Below are 12361 nucleotides of genomic sequence, written 5' to 3' on the forward strand. Positions count from 1 at the left end.
ATATATATATATATATATATATATATATATTCCAGCACAATGAGTTATGGAAATTGATGTTCTTCTCTGTAATTAACAAAGAAAAAACGCTAAATTAGTATGAAAGTGCAGAGCTGTACAAAATAAATAATGTGAGCTGATCACAAATAGAGAACATATGAGGTTACCAGCAAAGGAGAATTCATTTAGGACTCACAGATAACTGAAAAAACTGTAAATATAAATTTATTCCTCATTTATTTTTATGTATACCATTTATAAACCAAAAGACAGTAGAAGAGAAAATATCACATATGTAATGAAATTTAGGAAAAACGCTGACACACACATTTAAGGTTCTTACACTTAAATCAGAGACCTTCACACATCTATCGTGTAAGAGATGTCTAGTACACAAAAACTGAAAAATGTTATGTCAGTTTAAGTACCATATATGCATAGGCAAATTTGTTTAGTATTATTTGTCCACCAAAAAAATAATAGTTTCTTTTTCAAAGCTAATTTAGCTCTCACAACAAAGGAAATAATTGCAAAGACTCTCAGTATATTAGTTATGCACCTTTTCAAGGGTTTGAATGAGAAAGTTCTTGTAAGCCTGCGGGGAAGAAGAGGGCCCTGAGGGAAAGATTGGAATCTTATATGTGGTCTAAAAGGCACTTCCATTTCTCACTTTCCTCCAGTAAATGAACACAGGATGAGCAGCTAAAATTACTAATTGGTTTACTGATCAGTTGTACTTTGTTCGATTGATTTGCAATTAATTCTGGTTTGTGGTACGCTGAGGAAGAATGTTGGCGCCAGCCTTTGGGGTAGTTGATACTTAATACCTGGCTGGCGACAGAGCAGCGAGGTGTCAGTATTCGGTCTGGAGACAGCTCATAGAGTCTCCTGAAGCATTGCTCTGGATGATAATTTGGGAGGAAAGCCAAGTACATACAGTTTTAAGCAATAAAAAGATATGGTTTTCTGTGTGGTTTTTAATCTTGAATAATTAGGAGTGAAATACCACATACAAATCTATCAGTCCTTTTAGTTCTCACTTTGTTTTCCTTCTATTTCTAACACAAGGCCCATATCCACCCATGTGGCCAAATGTGTGCTCACAAGGGCCCAGTTTTGCATGCACAACCCTCCCCCCACACACAAACACAAACACACACACTCTCACACACACTCCCAAATGGCCAGAGTGTTTGATGAGCTTATTCTAAGGAGAAGAATTCATTAAAATTTAACTACGTTAAGTTCCTAGATTAGTTTCAAAAGAAATTTATATTTTAAATAGCAGAATCAGAGGCGAAGAAATTAAATTCCAATCTTGAAATTACTATTTTTAGAGGGTCAATGTGTTAGAATTTGTAAAAAACCAAACTATTTTGCTGGTCTTTACGACAGTGTGATTGTTGTCTCTGCTAATATGAGTTCCTCTCTGTTCTTCCCACTAACACAGCATCAGTTTCATATTGTCTGTTTTTAAGTTGTTTCTTTATGTTCCATCCTGTATAAGAATTTTAGATTGCTATTTACTACATTTTTTATAGTAAAGAATATGTTGATGTTTATATTATAAAACTGTATGACTGTTTCATAATTGGAATTATATGTATTGGTAGCTTCTAAAATCTAAACTTCTCTCATATAAAAATAAAATGTAAAGCTTCCTTAAAATATTTTAAACACCATATATTTTCATGTCGTTTTATTATGACAAGCTGTTTCTCTAGCTCACTATTGACTCTGGGCACATTTTCCTTCCACTAATACCTGAGTAATCTCTTATCATTTAAGACTGCATTAGAGTTCACTTAACAGAAACCTAAGTGGCTTAATAAAATAAGTGTTTGTTTGTTTATTTGTTTTTCTGAACTGATATGGAACCTAGGGTTAAGGGAGACACAGGTTCCTCCATTCCTGTTTTGCCCTTGAAAAAACGACTACTTTCTATTATGAAAATCTTCTGTTCCTTTCCTAGCTCATTTATTCCACTTTATAGCAAAAAGGACAGGTATCTAAAATAAGGCTCATCCTGTGTAATTCTGTTGGTATTACATTGAATGTAATCACTGCCACCCCACACACAAAGGGAATTCTCTCGATAAGGAACAAAATGAAAATCAATGTTAAATTTAACATTTGCCTATAAAGGTAAATAAAAAGTTGCTAAATTTAATATACAGACTGATGTTTTAAGACTCTATCTACTTGCATTACTTTGAGATTACTTTGTTAACTATCTGTCCCTACTGGGCAAATTATCAGTTAAAAAACCTTGTCTTCTTTTTTATTATTTTAGTATTAGGTCCTAGAGTATATTTTTCCATGAATTAGTTAATTTAATAATTCCTAAATTTATTAAAAATGATTTTGCATTTTTTTTGCATTTCAATATCAACTGGAGGGTAAGCATTAAAAATGCAAAATCAATTAATATTGTCTGTAAGTTACAAAACTTATGGAAAAGACAGTCATTCATTGGAAGATGTGTGATAAAGGCCTGATTAAGTTATATATATAGCAAAGAATTCCTCCCAACAGGACATCTAAGGTTAAATCATAAGTGTCTGAGATCCCAGGGAAGTAGGATAGAAATTGAGTACAGAAGAAAGAAAAGACATATGGGATGAGTAACAGGACAGTAAAACAATTTATAAAAGTTAGAGGAGGCAGGTATGGTCGGGAAACTAAACAGGCTAATGTGATGAGAGATGTGCTTTTTTGTGTGTTGGCAATGGCAGAAAAAGTTTGATTGCTGGGTACGTGTTTGAAGTGGGACTTGCAATGCATGAAATTGGAAATAAAAATTAAGTTCAGATTATAAAGAAGAGCTAAGGAGCTTTCAGTTCTTTGGGGAAGACACGAAGAAGGGAAATAGCTGGGTAGAATGGATCATCTAATTTTAGCTTTTTGAGAAATCTTCATACTGATTTCCAAAGTGATTCCATCAATTTATACTCCCACCAACAGTGGAAAAGGGTTGTTTTCTCCCCACAGCCCCATCAGCATTTGTTATTGGCTGTTTTCCTGAAAATAGCCATGCTTTCTGGAGTGAGGTGAAATCTCAGTATTGTTTAGTTTGCATTTCTCAAATGACCAATGATGTTGAATATTTTGTTATATATTCATTTGCCATCATCTGAGAAGTATTCATTCATATCAGATGCTCATTTTTGGATTGGGTCTTTAAATTTGGTAGGGTCTGATTTTTTTGAGTTCTTTATATAGTCTAGATATTTGTCCTTTGCTTGAGGAACACAGGGCAAACTTTTTTCTCACACTGTGGGTTGTCTTTTCATTCTGTTGGTATTTTTCTTTTTCTATCTTTTTTTCCTGTGCAAAAGCTTTTTGATAAGATAAGATCCTAGTTGTTGATTCTTTGTGATATTTCCTGTGTGATGGAAATTTGCTCATTGTCTTTGCCTACGTGAAAGTTTACAAGTGTTCTACCTGTCCTATCTTCCAGCATATTTAGTGTTTCTGTTTTAATATTTAGATGTTTGATCCATTTTGACTTTAGCACATGGTGAAAGATATGGATCTAGTTTTAATCTTTGGGATATGGAAAGCCAGTTTTTCAGCACCATTTATTAAAGAGGTTATCTTTCTTCCAGTGAAGAGGTTTGGCCCTTTTGTCAAACATAAGGTGGCTGAGTGTGTTTGCAACTGTTTCTACATCTTCTAATCTGTCTCATTGATCCTCAGGTCTGTTTTTTTTTGCCAGTATCACGATGCTTTATTAACAGTAGCTTTGTAGTATAATTTCAAGTCAGGGATTGTGATGCCTCCGGCCTTGCCTTTGTTGCACAGACTTGTTTTTTTCTCCTCTAGATCTCTTATGGTTTCAAATGAATTGTAGGATTATTTTCTGTATTTCTGTGAGATATGCTAATGGTATTTTGATCAAGATTGTATTAAATCTGTGTAACAATTTTGAAAGTATGGCTATTTTTGCTATATTGGTTCTTCCTAACCAAGAACAAGAGATATATTTCCATTTTCTGATACTCTCTTTGATCTGCTTTTTTCAGAGTACTAAAGTGCTCAATGTAAAGATCTTTTACTTCCTTCTTTAGGTTGATTCCTAGACATTTCATTGTTTTTGATATGCTGAATGTGAGGCTGCAATCTAATTTTTTCAGCTTGTAACACTTGGTGTGTCTCCTGTAGGCTTGCACTCAGCTCCCTGCTGGCTTGAACTCAACTCCTTGATCTCCTGCAGACTTAAACTTGGCAGCTTCACCCTAACACTGAGAGCCACTAATTCAGCATGACTTGTGTTTTAGAAATATGTACACATGATTAGAGATAAGAACAAACTTGTAAACAAGGAGATTGTTTAAAACTAGTTACAGTAAATCAAGGAAGACAGTGCATGCATGTGAATCTTTGTGAAGGTGTGAAGAGCAGAGATTGATTGCAAAAAAGGGGAGAAAATACAGGACATAGAAGTGGTTGAGTTGGTGGTTTTATTGGGAAGGCAGAATTATGGGCAACTTGTGATTTCTTAACTGATTCTACAACAGCAGAGAAGAAATAGATTTTAGGAATAAAAAGTGCAGAGCTGAGCTTTGAATAATTTCAATTCCTAGACATTCAGATTGGGTTAATCAATGACCAAGAGTTTTTTTTTTAAACAGAGAAATGGGTAAGAAATTCATAAGTAAGGCATAAATGCATAAATATTTCATAAGTGAACCAGTAGGAAAGTGTACGTTCAACTAGGATAAAAAAAAATGACGAGAAGAAAGTGGCAAAATAAAACTGTAAAGCATCAAATTTTGAAATCGGTAAATAAGGAAAACTTCATTAAAGATGGTAATAAAGAGTACCTAACGAGCTAAGAAAGAACCCAAAGGGAAAGATGGGATGGCAGTTACGAGAAAAAAGTTTAAAGAAGACCTTAGTCAGTTGTATCCATTTCTAGAGGCAGCGTGCTGCTACTAATATGATTTCTTCCCTGTAGAGAATGTTATTATTGCAAAATTATTTCATTAACTTTTGTAACTAAAGGAACTCTAGATCTTAAAGGGAGATCGCAATACAAAATATGGCGGCTACAAAGTTCTGACAATGTGACTATTACTCAACATATTTTCTTTTTTTTGTTTAACCAATATCTTATGAATTCAAAACAATAATATAAAATGGAGACTATTTAATCTTTGATTTTGAGAGACTCAGCAATGTTCACTTCTTAAACCATTTTTATAAGATTCAGAACTTTATAATTAAAATATAAATGACTAATAAACTGGGCGGTGTGGTGCACACTTACAATATCAGCACTTGGGAGGCGGAGACAGGAGGATAGCCATGAGTTCAAGGCCATCTTGGGCTACATAGTGAGACAACCCTATCCAAAAAAACCCAAAAACATAAAATATAAATGACCAATAAATTGTTGAAAGTTAAAGAAAATAAAAAGGTATCTTACAAAGACCTATGTTAATGGATTAAATAACCAACTGTTAGAATTAGATATTTGATATCTATTTCTTTGATTTTCGATCATTTTAAATTTTTTCATATTATTTTATTCATTGCTATAGACTGATACTGGGTGAGCAGCTTTGTATTTATTTCTACTTGAGAAAGTGATCATTGCTAGAAAAAAGTTAGTTTTAAATATATTTTTCAGATTTGAGATCTTTAGGTTTTGTAAGGCAACCATAGAATATCACCTTCTTTTGAGGTATTTTCTTTTGAGGAAGTCCATTCTTTGAGATACATTTAGAAACTCCACTTACATTTAATTTTAAATCTTGATTTTGGACAATCATTCTGATTAAATTTTATTTGGCTTTTTCGTTGAGAAAACTATTTAAAATTTTGCATTTATATTTCTCTCCTTATATCAGTGATTGTGGTGTTAATTAAATGATCATCCTTGCTGCTAAATTATACTTATAGTCCTCATTTAGACACCAGGATGTTTTTTTAGGGCAGAAAATGGGCAAGAATGTAATACTTAAATGTACACTAATTCTAAGTAGAACTAATGAAAGCAAGTCAATATGGTCTTGTCCAATTTAATTAAGAACACAATTGTTCTTTTCTATTTCATGTAAGGATCATTGTACCTAAATATATTAATAATATATTAGAGCACATACTTTACATTTTCTAGATAAAAATAAGCAAATAGGAAATCTGGGGCCAACATCATAACCAAAAAATACAAAAATGTATCAAGAGATGAATACCTACTGGTGACCTGTAAAGGCCACTTAAATAATTCTGGGTGTTCAGTAATCTTCATACAAATGCTGGACAGTGTTCTTTCTTATATGAGACAATATAACTGACACATAGCTTTCATTGAAACTGATATTCAAACTAATGCATATTTACCTTATGAAGTAATTCAGAAAGATTAGTTTTGTATTAATTTACATTTTTCAATGATATTTTTCCATTCTTCTTTCCCTTCTGTAAGATAAAGTTAATTGAAAATAATAAAGAAATTTGTAACACATAATATATCATTAACAACACAGGAATCAGCTTTTTGATTTAGATTTCACTGTGTTTTCTACACACTTCATCTCTTCTCAAAATTTTTAAAAATATAACATGACTTGAGTTAATTTTAAGTAGAACACAATTTTTGTCTCACATTATTTCAGAAATTTTATCTTGCTAGAATATAATTTATAGTGAATAGACATAGAAGATGTTCTTCTTATCCTCCTGCCTTTTTCATTTGGTGCTCCCAGCAGTTGATAAAACTCATTTTACATCAGAGACACCTGTTTATATCACTGTAGCTCTAAAATGGGATTTGATTTCAAATGACTATAATTAAGAAACTGACTCGTATAATTTATTAGCGTCTAATAATAGAATCTTTTCCACTAAATGTAAAACTATCTTTTCATTAAGAGTGTGATGGCATGGCATCGGTGTATAACCAATAGTGAATGAAACAGAGCCAGTAGTAAGTGGTCCCAATTTAATACTGATTCAAGATATTGAAGAATAATCTTAAGAAAATAAATGTAAGACTATGTATTATCCTAGAATGCACTTTTCAGTATGGTATGATTTTATTTTTGCTCCTGAATGTGTTTCCAAATCCGTTTTAAATCAGATACATTCAAGGCTCTCTAGTCATGATAGAAAAGTTCTGTGAGATTGGTAAGAGGGTTTCTTAAACCCATGTAAGAAAGTTCACTGTCACGTTTGAGACTGAGCGCTCTTCACTGACATGAAACCTGATTATATAAGGAGAAATTCTGCATTCGTACTCAGCAAAAGCTTGTACTGATTATGTGGGGCAGAACAGAATGTTGGGAGGGGAGCAGCTTTGCAGAATGAATAGATTGGCCTACGCCCCATTTATCCCATCTCTTCATTGTGATGTGGAGTTTAAACTGCTCCAGTTGGAGAACATGAATCCTTATGGGAAAATTTCCAGGCTTATGACATAATTTATTAAGCATGTCATGCTATTTATGTATAATGAACTAAGAATCCTGATAGTGGGTCTTAGAAATCTATAGATTCACTGCTTGATAGAGAAAAACTACATGTTGTGGTATTTGAGTACAAAATCAATTACTGACTTTTAAATGTGCTCCAGTCCAAATGCAGTAGCCAGCAGAGAAGATAAACCATACAGGTAGCTCCTAAGGAAGAAAAATTATTACATCACATGATATTGATGCTGACTGTCCTAGTTCAAAAACTGGAGAAAAATGTGAGTGATGAGTAAAGTGACTAAGACACCAGGCTGTCAAGTTTACCTTCTCACTTCTGCATGACTCTTTGAACTGTTTCTGCATGAAAGGTCTGCAGGGTTTCCACCTCTGTCTCAGGGAATGTATTTCCAATCCTAGCCCAAACTGTCTGCTTCCCTGGATCCTTCTTTATAGTGTTTTGGAAGCTGTAGATGCTACTGTGGAACTATTTGTGCTATAGGATTCAATTGAAAATATTTCTACTGTACAAAATTTCACCTTATCTATTATATTCCTGAAATATATTGCTAGAAGGTTTGAATTATTATTGAGTCTGCCTTCCAGGAACTAGCCATCAAATCCTTCTCATTGATATATATATATATATCATATGTATTATATTTTATATATATAATTGCAAAATATTAATATTTGGATTTTAGGGAAAACATTACAATTTCATTTCCTTTACTATTAATCTAGATGCAATGCCTGCTAATTCAATTTTTTGTTAATTATAGCTTCATTGTAAATGTGTGACCATATATTATAAATAATTGGCTTAAATCTTAAAAGAAACTCAACTTCGTAAAAATGTATTTTGTGGTTTTTCACTATATGCTTGATTAAAACAGTTATTTTACTCTTAATAGCTATTTTTACTTGGATATAAGCTACAATTTACCATTTTAAAAAATCCCCATGAATAAAAGGGGAAAATAATAATACTTTCCACATTTAAACATTTACTGAAGGTTATTCAAGTGAAAGTTTATTACAAATTATTTTCTGCCTTAAAAATCATCCAAGTATTTATTGTTTACTTTATTAATTAGTACTTGCTACTTCCAAGTAAGTTTGTGAATTACCAGATGTTATACTTAGAGATTTAAGACGGTAGAGAGTTAATTGCATGGCTGCATGTAGGTACCCAGAATCCTTTAAAAAGGCCTGGTCCTATGCCCCGTATAATATGTTCTTATTTTCCCACTGTTTGCTCATTTCTTTCTTTGTCAACAGCACTTTCACAAGGTCCATATTTTTTGCAGTCAGTTGAATAGTTTGTTGTTGTGAAGAGCTCTCAATGAAGCAGTTTGATGTCCCAGCATTCTTAGTTATACTCTTATTTTTCATTATTGCTTGTGCTTTCAAATATTGAAAAAAATATATTTTAGAATTATTCTTGATTTCCTTAAAAACAGTCATCTGATGCTGTACTTGTGGCTTCCATAAAATCACTTCTATAATTTTCGGTTAAGAAATAGAAATATTTTAGAAAAATTATCTTATATATTTCAGTTTTCAGTCGCTGATTTCACATACTTTTGCTTTCGCTGTTTTACGCTCACATTTCTTCAAGAACATGTGTTATATGTGTTGCATGGCAAATGCAAAATGCATGAAATCACCTTCTCAGCTTTTTTCCCTTTTAATTCCAGAGAAGCTATTTTAAATTTAATTTGATTAATGTTGGAATTATTTTTTATAAAATTACTAATGATAATGGAGTAGACCACAGACCAGAACGTAGGCTTGACTTTTAGATTCAAAGGTTAAATATAATGTTTAAAATGAATGATCATTAAAAGAAAACACCTTTCTTTCTATCCAATTTCCCTACAGGTAGGGAGTGGGTGATAGGATTAGTAGTCTGAGATTTCTTGTATTTAATTGCTTCATGGAACTGACATACTATTTAACAACTTCTTTTAGCTAAAACACATACTTTTTCTCATGCTCTGTACCTAAACAGGTAGAGTCACCCTCTTCAAGCTGTAGTTTGTATCCCTCAGTCATTCTTTTACAAATTTAAAATGTTGAGAACACATAACTGATTCATGAATCTGTGTCCTTGACAAGTTGCTCTATACCCTAAAAATACTATCATTTATTTTAATCTACTTGACCATAGGAGAGACAGGTGAAAGTTCTTAAAAATGGAGAAAAGTTTCAACAATTTTTTTGTTTCCTTCATTAATCAAATGACATTGAATGTGACAATGTCTGCATTTTTTTTTTTTTTTTTTTGGAAAGGGAAGCTAAGAGGCAGGCAAATATTTGAGTAAGGAAAATGATTAATTGTGGCTAAGAACAGAAAACACTTTACATACTATTAATAAAAGCACAGGATCCTTATTATTTCAATTATGGCATTTGGACTATATTTTAAACTGTTCATAGAGAATCATTTAGTAAATAAATACAACAAAATATCAACTGCTTATCAATGAAGTTGGAAAAAATACAGTAAAAAGAGGACAAGATTTGTTGTAAAACATATGGAACTTCCATTCCTGCCTGTGCTATTAATTAGTTATTGATTCTGTGTCACTCGGTCTTTCCTACGTGTTCATAAATAAATGGAGAATAGCATGCTAAGCAAATTATTTTTACTATGCAGTTGAGTATATTTTAATTAATCTCGAGTATCTTTTCTCTTCTGTGGCTACATTTTTGTCTTTTATTTAGTAACATATAGAGAGATTTCTTTCCAAAATCATTTCTTTGTACCTCTTTCATCTTTACATATTATCTTATTCTTTGATGTAATTAAGTCAGTGTCTTTAATTGGGCCCAAATCTCAATGTTTATACTCAAAATCTTCCAGAACTTATGTTTTCATATATTTTATTTTTTCCTTTTTATTCATAAATAATATGCTCTTACTTATCCTAATTTATAGGTTGTAGGTTTTTTATTTCATCTACACTTTGTATTTTTCCTTGTTCTTTATTCTCTTTTATTATCTCAAAGGAGTTCAAGTTTATTTTCTACTTTCTAGTGCTCATTATGTTATTTTCTTTATTTTTGTAATTAAATATATAGGTATCTTTCAAATTAATTTTACTTAGAACACATTCAGCCCATGCAAGTTAAACTTTCAATTTTTCTTGTGAACAAAAATTTTAATCAAAAGTCTTCATTATAAATCTATGTTGCGTGTTAGGGTTGTTTTTTTAATCAGGCTTAGGTATTTATGTATATCATACTTTTTGATCTTAACTTTTAGAGAAAATTAAAGTTAAATAATATCCACTGACTACACAAACAATAATTTAGAAGAAACAATAGGAACATAAATTTGATCTTGAAAATTTGCAAACTCTTGGTCAAAGGAGAAGTAAAATCTTTGACTTTTGAAAAGAATACAGTTCTTTGATTTTGGCCAACACATAGTTTTGAGACCATTGCCATGGCCAGCAAATTCCCTTTAATTTGTAGTTATCTTTTCCTATCACTCAGAGCCTCTGGCTACTAAAAATGTCTGATGTAATTTCTGTTTCCATAATAGTATATTTTTCTGGAAGTCATATAAGTAGAATCATAGGCCTAGCTTCCTTTGCTTGGTAAAATACATTTGGAATTAATCCATGTTTTGGTTTATCAATAGTTTGTGACTTTTCATTGCTGATTTCCTGATGTCAATTTTTAGCCATTCACATGGTGACAGATATCTGAGTTGTTTCTAGTTTTTAACAATTATATGTATATTTGCCTTAGCCTATAGGTTTTTGTGTGAATGGAAGTTTTTTTTTTACACTTTTAGGCATGGAACTGGTGGGTCATATTATAGATGCATGTTTCATTTTAAAAGAAACCGTATGTATGAACTTCTTACAAGGAATGTAATAAATATGTTTTGCAAGCATGTACTAATAAATAAATAAAAATTGTATTAGGAATTAGAAAACTAAATTTATTCCCCCACATTTCTACATCTTCTTTAATTTCTACCAGCAATATATGAAATTTCCAATTGTTATAAATCCTTGTAGCTGCATAATATCCACTTCTTTTTCCTTCTTAAATTATTCATTATGTTACATGTGTGACAGTATCCACTGTGGATTTAATTTGTAATTCTCTGATGACAAATAATAACTATTGCCTGTTTCCAGCTTCTTAGTATATATGGCATGAATTAGGGATAACGTCTACGTAGGCCTCCTCCACACCACATGACTCTTTCGATCTGCTATTCGCACTGTCAGATTTTTATATCATTAAGATTTGGCACATCTGTACTTCAGTATGATTTCAAGGCACAAAGTTTCATGCATTCATGCATCATAAAAGCAATTATTTCTTGAACACACTGTTTATCAGTTATCGTTCTAAGTGATCAAAATGTAATACTTTTTGCAACCTTATGAGCAAGGTAAAATTATCATTTAACTTAAAAAAGGACAAAGCAAAGGTATAGAAATGTCAGAAAGCCTGCTAAAGAATACATTTGTCTTGGTTACTTTTCTCTCGTTGCTGAGACAAAATACCCAACTCCCAAAATGAAGGAAGGAAAGGTTTATTTAGCTCACAGTTTGTGGAGGTTTCAGTCCATACTTGGCTGGCTCTGAGGCAGAAGATAGCAAAGCAACAAGAGCAAAGAGGAATGGCAGCCGAACAGCAAACAGCCAGAGCAAAACTGGAGGAATGGCGGCAAGCAGCTTCTTTCTCTGCTTTACTTTGTAAACAGGCTACCCCCACCTAAGGGGCGTGCAGCTCTCACATAATCTTTGCCCTCCTCTTTCACAGGCTCAGGATGTATACAAAGTAAGTATCCTGGCTTCCTGCTGAGTCACTTAGCCAAACCTCTAGACTTGTTGACACAATGTTTCAACCATAACAACATTTTAAAGACCAGTCTTAAAATTCTAGCAGGTTAACTTTCTGAACACTTGCCCTTA

The sequence above is a fragment of the Chinchilla lanigera genome, unplaced genomic scaffold (genome assembly GCF_000276665.1).
Source record: "Chinchilla lanigera isolate Chin_1 unplaced genomic scaffold, ChiLan1.0 scaffold00045, whole genome shotgun sequence".
In the NCBI taxonomy this organism is placed as follows: Eukaryota; Metazoa; Chordata; class Mammalia; order Rodentia; family Chinchillidae; genus Chinchilla; species Chinchilla lanigera.